The following is a 12,473-nucleotide window of genomic DNA, read 5'->3' on the forward strand; positions in this document are numbered from 1 at the left end:
CAGGGTTAGGGTTGTTTTAGGGTCAGGGCCAGGGCCCAGGGTTAGGGTTGTTTTAGGGTCAGGGCCAGGGCCCAGGGTTAGGGTTGTTTTAGGCTCAGGGCCCAGGGTTAGCGTTGTTTTAGGGTCGGGGCCCAGGGTTAGGTTTGTTTTAGGGTCGGGGCCCAGGATTAGGGTTGTTTTACGGTCCGGGACCAGAAGTAGGCTTTTTTTAGGGTTGGGGCCCAGGGTTAGGCTTGTTTTAGGGTCAGGCCCATGGTTAGGGTTGTTTTATGGTCAGGGCCCAGGCTTAGGGTTGTTTTAGGGTCAGGGCCAGGGCTCAGGGTTAGGGTTGTGTTAGGGACTGGGCCAGGGCCCAGGGTTAGCGTTGTTTTAAGGTCAGGGCCAGGGCCCATGTTTAGGCTTGTTTTAGGATTATGTCCAGGACCCGGGGTTAGGGTTGTTTTAGGGTCAGGGCCAGGGCGCAGGGTTAGGCTTGTTTTAGGGTCAGGGACAGGGCCCAGGCTTAGGGTTGTTTTAGGGTCAGGGCCAGGGCCCATGGTTAGGGTTGTTTTAGGGTCAGGGCCAGGGCCCAGGTTTAGGCTTGTTTTAGAGTCAGGGCCAGGGCCCAGGGTTAGGGTTGTTTTAGGTTCAGGGCCAGGGCCCCGGGTTACGGTTGTTTTAGGGTCACGGTCAGGGCCCAGGGTTAGGGTTGTTGTAGGGACAGGGGCACGGTACAGGGATAGGCTTGTTTTATTGTGAGGGTCAGGGCCCAGGGGTAGGGTTGTTTTAGGGTCAGGGCCAGGGCCAAGGGGTAGCGTTGTTTTAATGTCAGGGCCAGGGTCCAGGGGTATGGTTGTTTTAGGGTCAGGGCCAGGGCCCAGGTGTAGGGCTGTTTTAGGTTCACGGGCAGGGCCCAGAGTTAGGGTTGTTTTAGGGTCGAGGGCCAGGGCCCTGGGTTAGGGTCGTTTTAGGGTCAGGGCCAGTGCCCAGGGTTATGGTTGTTTTAGGGTCAGGGCCACGGCCCAGGGTTAGGGTTGTCTTAGGGTCAGGGCCAGGGCCCAGTGTTAGGGTTGTCTTAGGGTCAGGGCCAGGGCCCAGGGTTAGGCTTCTTTTAGGGTCAGGGCCGGGGCCCATGGTTAGGGTTGTTTTAGGGTCAGGGCCAGGGCCCAGGTTTAGGGTTGTTTTAAGGTCAGGGCCAGGGCCCAGGGTTAGGGTTGTTTTAGGGTCAGAGCCCAGGGTTAGCGTTGTTTTAGTTTCGGGGCCCAGGGATAGGTTTGTTTTAGGGTCGGGGCCCAGGGTTAGGGTTGTTTTAGTGTCGGGGCCCAGGGTTAGGGTTGTTTTACGGTCCGGGACCAGGGGTAGGCTTGTTTTAGTGTTGGGGCCCAGGGTTAGGCTTGTTTTAGTGTCAGGGCACAGGGTTAGGCTTGTTTTAGTGTCAGGGCCCAGGGTTTGGCTTGTTTTATGGTCGGGGCCCATGGTAAGGGTTGTTTTAGGGTCAGGGCCCATGGATAGGGTTGTTTTAGGGCCAGGACCCAGGGTTAGGGTTGTTTTAGGGTCAGGGCCAGGGCCCATGGTTAGGGTTGTTTTAGGGTGAGGGCCAGGGCCCAGGGTTCGGGTTGTTTTAGGGTCAGGGCCAGGGCCCAGGGTTAGGGTTGTTTTAGGGTCAGGGCCAGGGCCCATATTTAGGGTTGTTTTAGGGTCAGGGCCAGGGCCCAGGGTTAGGGATGTTTTAGGTTCAGGGCCAGGGCCCAGGGTTAGGGTTGTTTTAGGGTCAGGGCCAGGGCCCAGGGTTAGGGTTGTTTTAGGGTCAGGGCCAGGGCCCAGGGTTCGGGTTGTTTTAGGGTCAGGGCCAGGGCCCAGGTTTAGGCTTGTTTTAGGGTCAGGGCCAGGGCCCAGGGTTAGGCTTGTTTTAGGGTCAGAGCCAGGGCCCATGTTTAGGCTTGTTTTAGGATCAGGTCCAGGACCCAGGGTTAGGGTTGTTTTAGGGTCAGGGCCAGGGCGCAGGGTTAGGCTTGTTTTAGGGTCAGGTCCAGGGCCCAGGTGTAGGGCTGTTTTAGGGTCACGAGCAGGGCCTAGAGTTAGGTTTGTTTTAGGGTCAGGGCCAGGGCCCAGGGTTATGGATGTTTCAGGGTCAGGGCCAGGTCCCAGGGTTAGGGTTCTCTCAGGGTCAGGGCCACGGCCCAGGGATAGTGTTGTGTTAGGGTCAGGGCCAGGGCCCAGGGTTAGGATTGTTTTAGGTTCAGGGCCAGGGCTCAGGGTTAGGGTTGTTTTAGGGTCAGGGCCAAGGTCCAGGATTAGGGTTGTTTTAGGGTCAGGGCCAGGGCCCAGGGTTAGGGTTGTTTTAGGGTCATGGCCAGGGCACAGGGTTAGGCTTGTTTTAGGGTTAGGGCCAGGACCCAGGGTTAGGCTTGTTTCAGGGTCAGGGCCAGGGTCCAGGGTTAGGCTTCTTTTAGGGTCAGGACCAGGGCCCAGGTTTAGGGATGTTTTATTGTCAGGGCCAGGGCCCAGGGTTCGGGTTTTTTTAGAGTCAGGGCCAGGGCCCAGGGTTAGGGTTGTTTTAGGGTCAGGGCCAGGGCCCCGGGTTACGGTTGTTTTAGGGTCACGGCCAGGGCCCAGGGTTAGGGTTGTTTTAGGGACAGGGGCACGGCCCAGGGCTAGGCTTGTTTTATTGTGAGGGCCAGGGCCCAGGGGCAGGGTTGTTTTAGGGTCAGGGCCTGGGCCCAGGGTTAGGGTTGTCTTAGGGTCAGGGCCAGGGCCCAGGGATAGGGTTGTGTTAGGGTCAGGGCCAGGGCCCAGGGTTAGGCTTCTTTTAGGGTCAGGGCCAGGGCCCAGGGTTAGGGTTGTTTTAGGGTCAGAGCCCAGGGTTAGCGTTGTTTTAGTTTCGGGGCCCAGGGTTAGGTTTGTTTTAGGGTCGGGGCCCAGGGTTAGGGTTGTTTTAGGGACAGGGGCACGGCCCAGGGCTAGGCTTGTTTTATTGTGAGGGCCAGGGCCCAGGGGCAGGGATGTTTTAGGGTCATGGCCTGGGCCCAGGGTTAGGGTTGTCTTAGGGTCAGGGCCAGGGCCCAGGGTTAGGCTTGTTTTAGGGTCAGGTCCCAGAGTTAGGGTTGTTGTAGGGTCAAGGCCAGGGCCCAGGGTTAGGGTTGTTTTAGGGTCAGGGCCAGGGCCCAGGGTTAGGGTTGTTTTAGGGTCAGGGCCAGGGCCCAGGGTTAGGGTTGTTTTGGGTCAGGGCCAGGGCCCAGGGTTAGGCTTGTTTTAGGGTCAGGGCCAGGGCCCATGGTTAGGATTGTTTTAGGGTCAGGGCCAGGGCCCATGTTTAGGCTTGTTTTAGGATCAGGTCCAGGACCCAGGGTTAGGGTTGTTTTAGGGTCAGGGCCAGGGCGCAGGGTTAGGCTTGTTTTAGGGTCAGGGACAGGGCCCAGGCTTAGGGTTGTTTTAGGGTCAGGGCCAGGGCCCAGGTTTAGGGTTGTTTTAGGGTCAGGGCCAGGGCCCAGGGTTAGGGATGTTTTAGGTTCAGGGCCAGGGCCCAGGTTTAGGCTTGTTTTAGGGTCAGGGCCAGGGCCCAGGGTTAGGCTTGTTTTAGGGTCAGAGCCAGGGCCCATGTTTAGGCTTGTTTTAGGATCAGGTCCAGGACCCAGGGTTAGGGTTGTTTTAGGGTCAGGGCCAGGGCGCAGGGTTAGGGTTGTTTTAGGGTCAGGTCCAGGGCCCAGGTGTAGGGCTGTTTTAGAGTCACGAGCAGGGCCTAGAGTTAGGTTTGTTTTAGGGTCAGGGCCAGGGCCCAGGGTTATGGATGTTTCAGGATCAGGGCCAGGTCCCAGGGTTACGGTTCTTTCAGGGTCAGGGCCACGGCCCAGGGATAGTGTTGTGTTAGGGTCAGGGCCAGAGCCCAGAGTTAGGATTGTTTTAGGTTCAGGGCCAGGGCCAGGGCTCAGGGTTAGGGTTGTTTTAGGGTCAGGGCCAAGGTCCAGGATTAGGGTTGTTTTAGGGTCAGGGCCAGGGCCCAGGGTTAGGGTTGTTTTAGGGTCATGGCCATGGCACAGGGTTAGGCTTGTTTTAGGGTCAGGTCCAGGACCCAGGGTTAGGCTTGTTTTAGGGTCAGGGCCACGGTCCAGGGTTAGGCTTCTTTTAGGGTCAGGACCAGGGCCCAGGTTTAGGGATGTTTTATTGTCAGGGCCAGGGCCCAGGGTTAGGGTTTTTTTAGAGTCAGGTCCAGGGCCCAGGGTTAGGGTTGTTTTAGGGTCAGGGCCAGGGCCCCGGGTTACGGTTGTTTTACGGTCAGGGCCAGGGCCCAGGGTTAGGGTTGTTTTAGGGTCAGGGCGAGGGCCCAGGGTTAGGGTTGTTTTAGGGTCAGGGCCAGGGCCCAGGGTTCGGGTTGTTTTAGGGTCAGGGCCAGGACCCAGGGTTAGGGTTGTTTTAGGGTCAGGGCCCAGGGTTAGGGTTGTTGTAGGGTCAGGGCCCTGGGTTAGGCGTGTTTTAGGGCCAGGGCCCAGGGTTAGGGTTGTTTTAGGGTCAGGGCCAGGGCCCAGGGTTAGGGTTGTCTTAGGGTCAGGGCCAGGGCCCAGGGTTAGGGTTGTTTTAGGGTCAGGGCCAGGGCCCAGGGTTAGGGTTGTTTTACGGTCCGGGACCAGGGGTAGGCTTGTTTTAGGATTGGGGCCCAGGGTTAGGCTTGTTTTAGTGTCTGGGCCCAGGGTTAGGCTTGTTTTAGTGTCACGGCCCAGCGTTAGGCTTGTTTTATGGTCGGGGCCGAGGGTTAGGCTTGTTTTAGGGTCAGGCCCGTTGTTAGGGTTGTTTTAGGGTCAGGGCCCAGGGTTAGGGTTGTTTTAGGGCCAGGACCCAGGGTTAGGGTTGTTTTAGGGTCAGGGCCACGGCCCAGGGTTAGGGTTGTTTTAGGGTGAGGGCCAGGGCCCAGGGTTCGGGTTGTTTTAGGGTCAGGGCCAGGGCCCAGGGTTAGGCTTGTTTTAGGGTCAGGGCCAGGGCCCAGGGTTAGGCTTGTTTTAGGGTCAGAGCCAGGGCCCATGTTTAGGCTTGTTTTAGGATCAGGTCCAGGACCCAGGGTTAGGGTTGTTTTAGGGTCAGGGCCAGGGCCCAGGGTTAGGCTTGTTTTAGGGTCAGGTCCAGGGCCCAGGTGTAGGGCTGTTTTAGGGTCACGAGCAGGGCCTAGAGTTAGGTTTGTTTTAGGGTCAGGGCCAGGGCCCAGGGTTATGGATGTTTCAGGGTCAGGGCCAGGTCCCAGGGTTAGGGTTCTTTCAGGGTCAGGGCCACGGCCCAGGGATAGTGTTGTGTTAGGGTCAGGGCCAGGGCCCAGGGTTAGGATTGTTTTAGGTTCAGGGCCAGGGCTCAGGGTTAGGGTTGTTTTAGGGTCAGGGCCAAGGTCCAGGATTAGGGTTGTTTTAGGGTCAGGGCCAGGGCCCAGGGTTAGGGTTGTTTTAGGGTCATGGCCAGGGCACAGGGTTAGGCTTGTTTTAGGGTTAGGGCCAGGACCCAGGGTTAGGCTTGTTTTAGGGTCAGGGCCAGGGTCCAGGGTTAGGCTTCTTTTAGGGTCAGGACCAGGGCCCAGGTTTAGGGATGTTTTATTGTCAGGGCCAGGGCCCAGGGTTCGGGTTTTTTTAGAGTCAGGGCCAGGGCCCAGGGTTAGGGTTGTTTTAGGGTCAGGGCCAGGGCCCCGGGTTACGGTTGTTTTAGGGTCACGTCCAGGGCCCAGGGTTAGGGTTGTTTTAGGGACAGGGGCATGGCCCAGGGCTAGGCTTGTTTTATTGTGAGGGCCAGGGCCCAGGGGCAGGGTTGTTTTAGGGTCAGGGCCTGGGCCCAGGGTTAGGGTTGTCTTAGGGTCAGGGCCAGGGCCCAGGGATAGGGTTGTGTTAGGGTCAGGGCCAGGGCCCAGGGTTAGGCTTCTTTTAGGGTCAGGGCCAGGGCCCATGGTTAGGGTTGTTTTAGGGTCAGGGCCAGGGCCCAGGTTTAGGGTTGTTTTAGGGTCAGGGCCAGGGCCCAGGGTTAGGGTTGTTTTAGGGTCAGAGCCCAGGGTTAGCGTTGTTTTAGTTTCGGGGCCCAGGGTTGGGTTTGTTTTAGGGTCGGGGCCCAGGGTTAGGGTTGTTTTAGGGCCAGGACCCAGGGTTAGGGTTGTTTTAGGGTCAGGTCCTGGGCCCAGGGTTAGGGTTGTCTTAGGGTCAGGGCCAGGGCCCAGGGTTAGGGTTGTGTTAGGGTCAGGGCCAGGGCCCAGGGTTAGGCTTCTTTTAGGGTCAGGGCCAGGGCCCATGGTTAGGGTTGTTTTAGGGTCAGGGCCAAGGCCCAGGTTTAGGGTTGTTTTAGGGTCAGGGCCAGGGCCCAGGGTTAGGGTTGTTTTAGGGTCAGAGCAAAGGGTTAGCGTTGTTTTAGTTTCGGGGCCCAGGGTTAGGTTTGTTTTAGGGTCGGGGCCCAGGGTTAGGGTTGTTTTAGGGACAGGGGCACGGCCCAGGGCTAGGCTTGTTTTATTGTGAGGGCCAGGGCCCAGGGGCAGGGATGTTTTAGGGTCAGGGCCTGGGCCCAGGGTTAGGGTTGTCTTAGGGTCAGGGCCAGGGCCCAGGGTTAGGCTTGTTTTAGGGTCAGGTCCCAGGGTTAGGGTTGTTGTAGGGTCAAGGCCAGGGCCCAGGGTTAGGGTTGTTTTAGGGTCAGGGCCAGGGCCCAGGGTTAGGGTTGTTTTAGGGTCAGGGCCAGGGCCCAGGGTTAGGGTTGTTTTGAGTCAGGGCCAGGGCCCAGGGTTAGGCTTGTTTTAGGGTCAGGGACAGGGCCCAGGCTTAGGGTTGTTTTAGGGTCAGGGCCAGGGCCCAGGTTTAGGGTTGTTTTGGGTCAGGGCCAGGGCCCAGGTTTAGGCTTGTTTTAGGGTCAGGGCCAGGGCCCAGGGTTAGGCTTGTTTTAGGGTCCGAGCCAGGGCCCATGTTTAGGCTTGTTTTAGGATCAGGTCCAGGACCCAGGGTTAGGGTTGTTTTAGGGTCAGGGCCAGGGCGCAGGGTTAGGCTTGTTTTAGGGTCAGGTCCAGGGCCCAGGTGTAGGGCTGTTTTAGGGTCACGAGCAGGGCCTAGAGTTAGGTTTGTTTTAGGGTCAGGGCCAGGGCCCAGGGTTATGGATGTTTCAGGGTCAGGGCCAGGTCCCAGGGTTAGGGTTTTTTCAGGGTCAGGGCCACGGCCCAGGGATAGTGTTGTGTTAGGGTCAGGGCCAGGGCCCAGTGTTAGGATTGTTTTAGGTTCAGTGCCAGGGCTCAGGGTTAGGGTTGTTTTAGGGTCAGGGCCAAGGTCCAGGGTTAGGGTTGTTTTAGGGTCATGGCCAGGGCACAGGGTTAGGCTTGTTTTAGGGTCAGGGCCAGGACCCAGGGTTAGGCTTGTTTTAGGGTCAGGGCCAGGGTCCAGGGTTAGGCTTCTTTTAGGGTCAGGACCAGGGCCCAGGTTTAGGGATGTTTTATTGTCAGGGCCAGGGCCCAGGGTTCGGGTTTTTTTAGAGTCAGGGCCAGGGCCCAGGGTTAGGGTTGTTTTAGGGTCAGGGCCAGGGCCCCGGGTTACGGTTGTTTTAGGGTCACGGCCAGGGCCCAGGGTTAGGGTTGTTTTAGGGACAGGGGCACGGCCCAGGGCTAGGCTTGTTTTATTGTGAGGGCCAGGGCCCAGGGGCAGGGTTGTTTTAGGGTCAGGGCCTGGGCCCAGGGTTAGGGTTGTCTTAGGGTCAGGGCCAGGGCCCAGGGATAGGGTTGTGTTAGGGTCAGGGCCAGGGCCCAGGGTTAGGCTTCTTTTAGGGTCAGGGCCAGGGCCCATGGTTAGGGTTGTTTTAGGGTCTGGGCCAGGGCCCAGGTTTAGGGTTGTTTTAGGGTCAGGGCCAGGGCCCAGGGTTAGGGTTGTTTTAGGGTCAGAGCCCAGGGTTAGCGTTGTTTTAGTTTCGGGGCCCAGGGTTAGGTTTGTTTTAGGGTCGGGGCCCAGGGTTAGGGTTGTTTTAGTGGCGGGGCCCAGGGTTAGGGTTGTTTTACGGTCCGGGACCAGGGGTAGGCTTGTTTTAGGGTTGGGGCCCAGGGTTAGGCTTGTTTTAGTGTCAGGGCCCAGGGTTAGGCTTGTTTTAGTGTCAGGGCCCAGCGTTGGGCTTGTTTTCTGGTCGGGGCCGAGGGTTAGGCTTGTTTTAGGGTCAGGCCCGTTGTTAGGGTTGTTTTAGGGTCAGGGCCCAGGGTTAGGGTTGTTTTAGGGCCAGGACCCAGGGTTAGGGTTGTTTTAGGGTCAGGGCCACGGCCCAGGGTTAGGATTGTCTTAGGGTCAGGGCCAGGGCCCAGGGTTAGCGTTGTTTTAGGCTCATAGCCCAGATTTAGCGTTGTTTTAGGGTCGGGGCCCAGGGTTAGGTTTGTTTTAGGGTCGGGGCCCAGGGTTAGGGTTGTTTTACTGTCCGTGACCAGGGGTAGGCTTGTTTTAGGGTTGGGGCCCAGGGTTAGGCTTGTTTTAGTGTCAGGGCCCAGGGTTAGGCTTGTTTTAGTGTCAGGGACCAGGGTTAGGCTTGTTTTATGGTCGGGGCCCAGGGTTAGGCTTGTTTTAGGGTCAGGCCCATGGTTAGGGTTGTTTTATGGTCAGGGCCCAGGGTTAGGGTTGTTTTAGGGTCAGGGCCAGGGCTCTGGGTTAGGGTTGTGTTAGAGTCCGGGCCAGGGCACAGTGTTAGGGTTGTTTTAGGGTCAGGGCCAGGGCCCAGGGTTAGGCTTGTTTTAGAGTCAGGGCCAGGGCCCAGGGTTAGGGTTGTTTTAGGGTTAGGGCCAGGGCCCAGGGTTAGGGTTGTTTTAGGGTCAGGGCCAGGGCCCAGGGTTAGGGTTGTTTTAGGGTCAGGGCCAGGGCCCAGGGTTAGGGTTGTTTTAGGGTCAGGGCCAGGGCCCAGGGTTAGGGTTGTTTTAGGGTCAGGGCCCAGGGTTAGGTTTGTTTTAGTGTCGGGGCCCAGAGTTAGCGTTGTTTTACGGTCCGGGACCAGAGGTAGGCTTTTTTTAGGGTTGTGGCCCAGGGTTAGGCTTGTTTTAGGGTTAGGCCCATGGTTAGGGTTGTTTTATGGTCAGGGCCCAGGGTTAGGGTTCTTTTAGGGTCAGGGTCACGGCCCAGGGATAGTGTTGTGTTAGGGTCAGGGCCAGGGCCCAGGGTTAGGATTGTTTTAGGTTCAGGGCCAGGGCTCAGGGTTAGGGTTGTTTTAGGGTCAGGGCCAAGGTCCAGGATTAGGGTTGTTTTAGGGTCAGGGCCAGGGCCCAGGGTTAGGGTTGTTTTAGGGTCATGGCCAGGGCACAGGGTTAGGCTTGTTTTAGGGTTAAGGCCAGGACCCAGGGTTAGGCTTGTTTTAGGGTCAGGGCCAGGGTCCAGGGTTAGGCTTCTTTTAGGGTCAGGACCAGGGCCCAGGGTTAGGGATGTTTTATTGTCAGGGCCAGGGCCCAGGGTTAGGGTTGTTTTAGGGTTAGGGCCAGGGCCCAGGGTTAGGGTTGTTTTAGGGTTATGGCCAGGGCCCAGGGTTAGGGTTGTTTTAGGGTCAGGGCCAGGGCCCAGGGTTAGGGTTGTTTTAGGGTCAGGGCCAGGGCCCAGGGTTAGGGTTGTTTTAGGGTCAGGGCCCAGGGTTAGGTTTGTTTTAGTGTCGGGGCCCAGAGTTAGCGTTGTTTTACGGTCCGGGACCAGAGGTAGGCTTTTTTTAGGGTTGGGGCCCAGGGTTAGGCTTGTTTTAGGGTTAGGCCCATGGTTAGGGTTGTTTTATGGTCAGGGCCCAGGGTTAGGGTTCTTTTAGGGTCAGGGCCACGGCCCAGGGATAGTGTTGTGTTAGGGTCAGGGCCAGGGCCCAGGGTTAGGATTGTTTTAGGTTCAGGGCCAGGGCTCAGGGTTAGGGTTGTTTTAGGGTCAGGGCCAAGGTCCAGGATTAGGGTTGTTTTAGGGTCAGGGCCAGGGCCCAGGGTTAGGGTTGTTTTAGGGTCATGGCCAGGGCACAGGGTTAGGCTTGTTTTAGGGTTAAGGCCAGGACCCAGGGTTAGGCTTGTTTTAGGGTCAGGGCCAGGGTCCAGGGTTAGGCTTCTTTTAGGGTCAGGACCAGGGCCCAGGGTTAGGGATGTTTTATTGTCAGGGCCAGGGCCCAGGGTTCGGGTTTTTTTAGAGTCAGGGCCAGGGCCCAGGGTTAGGGTTGTTTTAGGGTCAGGGCCAGGGCCCCGGGTTACGGTTGTTTTAGGGTCACGTCCAGGGCCCAGGGTTAGGGTTGTTTTAGGGACAGGGGCACGGCCCAGGGCTAGGCTTGTTTTATTGTGAGGGCCAGGGCCCAGGGGCAGGGTTGTTTTAGGGTCAGGGCCTGGGCTCTGGGTTAGGGTTGTGTTAGAGTCAGGGCCAGGGCACAGGGTTAGGGTTGTTTTAGGGTCAGGGCCAGGGCCCAGCGTTAGGCTTGTTTTAGAGTCAGGGCCAGGGCCCAGGGTTAGGGTTGTTTTAGGGTTAGGGCCAGGGCCCATGGTTAGGGTTGTTTTAGGGTCAGGGCCAAGGCCCAGGTTTAGGGTTGTTTTAGGGTCAGGGCCAGGGCCCAGGGTTAGGGTTGTTTTAGGGTCAGAGCCCAGGGTTAGCGTTGTTTTAGTTTCGGGGCCCAGGGTTAGGTTTGTTTTAGGGTCGGGGCCCAGGGTTAGGGTTGTTTTTGTGGCGGGGCCCAGGGTTAGGGTTGTTTTACGGTCCGGGACCAGGGGTAGGCTTGTTTTAGGGTTGGGGCCCAGTGTTAGGCTTGTTTTAGTGTCAGGGCCCAGGGTTAGGCTTGTTTTAGTGTCAGGGCCCAGGGTTAGGCTTGTTTTAGTGTCAGGGCCCAGCGTTGGGCTTGTTTTATGGTCGGGGCCGAGGGTTAGGCTTGTTTTAGGGTCAGGCCCGTTGTTAGGGTTGTTTTAGGGTCAGGGCCCAGGGTTAGGGTTGTTTTAGGGCCAGGACCCAGGGTTAGGGTTGTTTTAGGGTCAGGGCCACGGCCCAGGGTTAGGATTGTCTTAGGGTCAGGGCCAGGGCCCAGGGTTAGCGTTGTTTTAGGCTCATAGCCCAGATTTAGCGTTGTTTTAGGGTCGGGGCCCAGGGTTAGGTTTGTTTTAGGGTCGGGGCCCAGGGTTAGGGTTGTTTTACTGTCCGTGACCAGGGGTAGGCTTGTTTTAGGGTTGGGGCCCAGGGTTAGGCTTGTTTTAGTGTCAGGGCCCAGGGTTAGTCTTGTTTTAGTGTCAGGGACCAGGGTTAGGCTTGTTTTATGGTCGGGGCCCAGGGTTAGGCTTGTTTTAGGGTCAGGCCCATGGTTAGGGTTGTTTTATGGTCAGGGCCCAGGGTTAGGGTTGTTTTAGGGTCAGGGCCAGGGCTCTGGGTTAGGGTTGTGTTAGAGTCAGGGCCAGGGCACAGGGTTAGGGTTGTTTTAGGGTCAGGGCCAGGGCCCAGCGTTAGGCTTGTTTTAGAGTCAGGGCCAGGGCGCAGGGTTAGGGTTGTTTTAGGGTTAGGGCCAGGGCCCAGGGTTAGGGTTGTTTTAGGGTTAGGGCCAGGGCCCAGGGTTAGGGTTGTTTTAGGGTCAGGGCCAGGGCCCAGGGTTAGGGTTGTTTTAGGGTCAGGGCCAGGGCCCAGGGTTAGGGTTGTTTTAGGGTCAGGGCCCAGGGTTAGGTTTGTTTTAGTGTCGGGGCCCAGAGTTAGCGTTGTTTTACGGTCCGGGACCAGAGGTAGGCTTTTTTTAGGGTTGGGGCCCAGGGTTAGGCTTGTTTTAGGGTTAGGCCCATGGTTAGGGTTGTTTTATGGTCAGGGCCCAGGGTTAGGGTTCTTTTAGGGTCAGGGCCACGGCCCAGGGATAGTGTTGTGTTAGGGTCAGGGCCAGGGCCCAGGGTTAGGATTGTTTTAGGTTCAGGGCCAGGGCTCAGGGTTAGGGTTGTTTTAGGGTCAGGGCCAAGGTCCAGGATTAGGGTTGTTTTAGGGTCAGGGCCAGGGCCCAGGGTTAGGGTTGTTTTAGGGTCATGGCCAGGGCACAGGGTTAGGCTTGTTTTAGGGTTAAGGCCAGGACCCAGGGTTAGGCTTGTTTTAGGGTCAGGGCCAGGGTCCAGGGTTAGGCTTCTTTTAGGGTCAGGACCAGGGCCCAGGGTTAGGGATGTTTTATTGTCAGGGCCAGGGCCCAGGGTTCGGGTTTTTTTAGAGTCAGGGCCAGGGCCCAGGGTTAGGGTTGTTTTAGGGTCAGGGCCAGGGCCCCGGGTTACGGTTGTTTTAGGGTCACGTCCAGGGCCCAGGGTTAGGGTTGTTTTAGGGACAGGGGCACGGCCCAGGGCTAGGCTTGTTTTATTGTGAGGGCCAGGGCCCAGGGGCAGGGTTGTTTTAGGGTCAGGGCCTGGGCCCAGGGTTAGGGTTGTCTTAGGGTCAGGGCCAGGGCCCAGGGATAGGGTTGTGTTAGGGTCAGGGCCAGGGCCCAGGGTTAGGCTTCTTTTAGGGTCAGGGCCAGGGCGCATGGTTAGGGTTGTTTTAGGGTCAGGGCCAAGGCCCAGGTTTAGGGTTGTTTTAGGGTCAGGGCCAGGG

The 12,473-nt window shown here is 57.8% G+C and overlaps 1 protein-coding gene across 34 annotated transcripts in view; it reads left to right on the forward strand.

Annotated features, from left to right (window-relative positions):
• The window catches only part of LOC115931432 (decreased expression in renal and prostate cancer protein), a 407,507-nt gene that overhangs the window by 246,956 nt on the left and 148,078 nt on the right, over positions 1–12,473 (forward strand). Inside the window, exon 1 of one of the 34 annotated variants that reach the window (XR_010131424.1) lies at positions 1–12,473. This exon is cut by the window's right edge and continues 15,753 nt beyond it. The exons of the other annotated variants lie outside the window; for them this stretch is intronic. The gene's annotated coding sequence lies outside the window, so the exon portion shown is untranslated. 34 annotated transcript variants of the gene reach the window in all.

Source organism: Gorilla gorilla, chromosome 18 (assembly GCF_029281585.2).
Source record: "Gorilla gorilla gorilla isolate KB3781 chromosome 18, NHGRI_mGorGor1-v2.1_pri, whole genome shotgun sequence".
NCBI classification, from domain to species: Eukaryota; Metazoa; Chordata; class Mammalia; order Primates; family Hominidae; genus Gorilla; species Gorilla gorilla.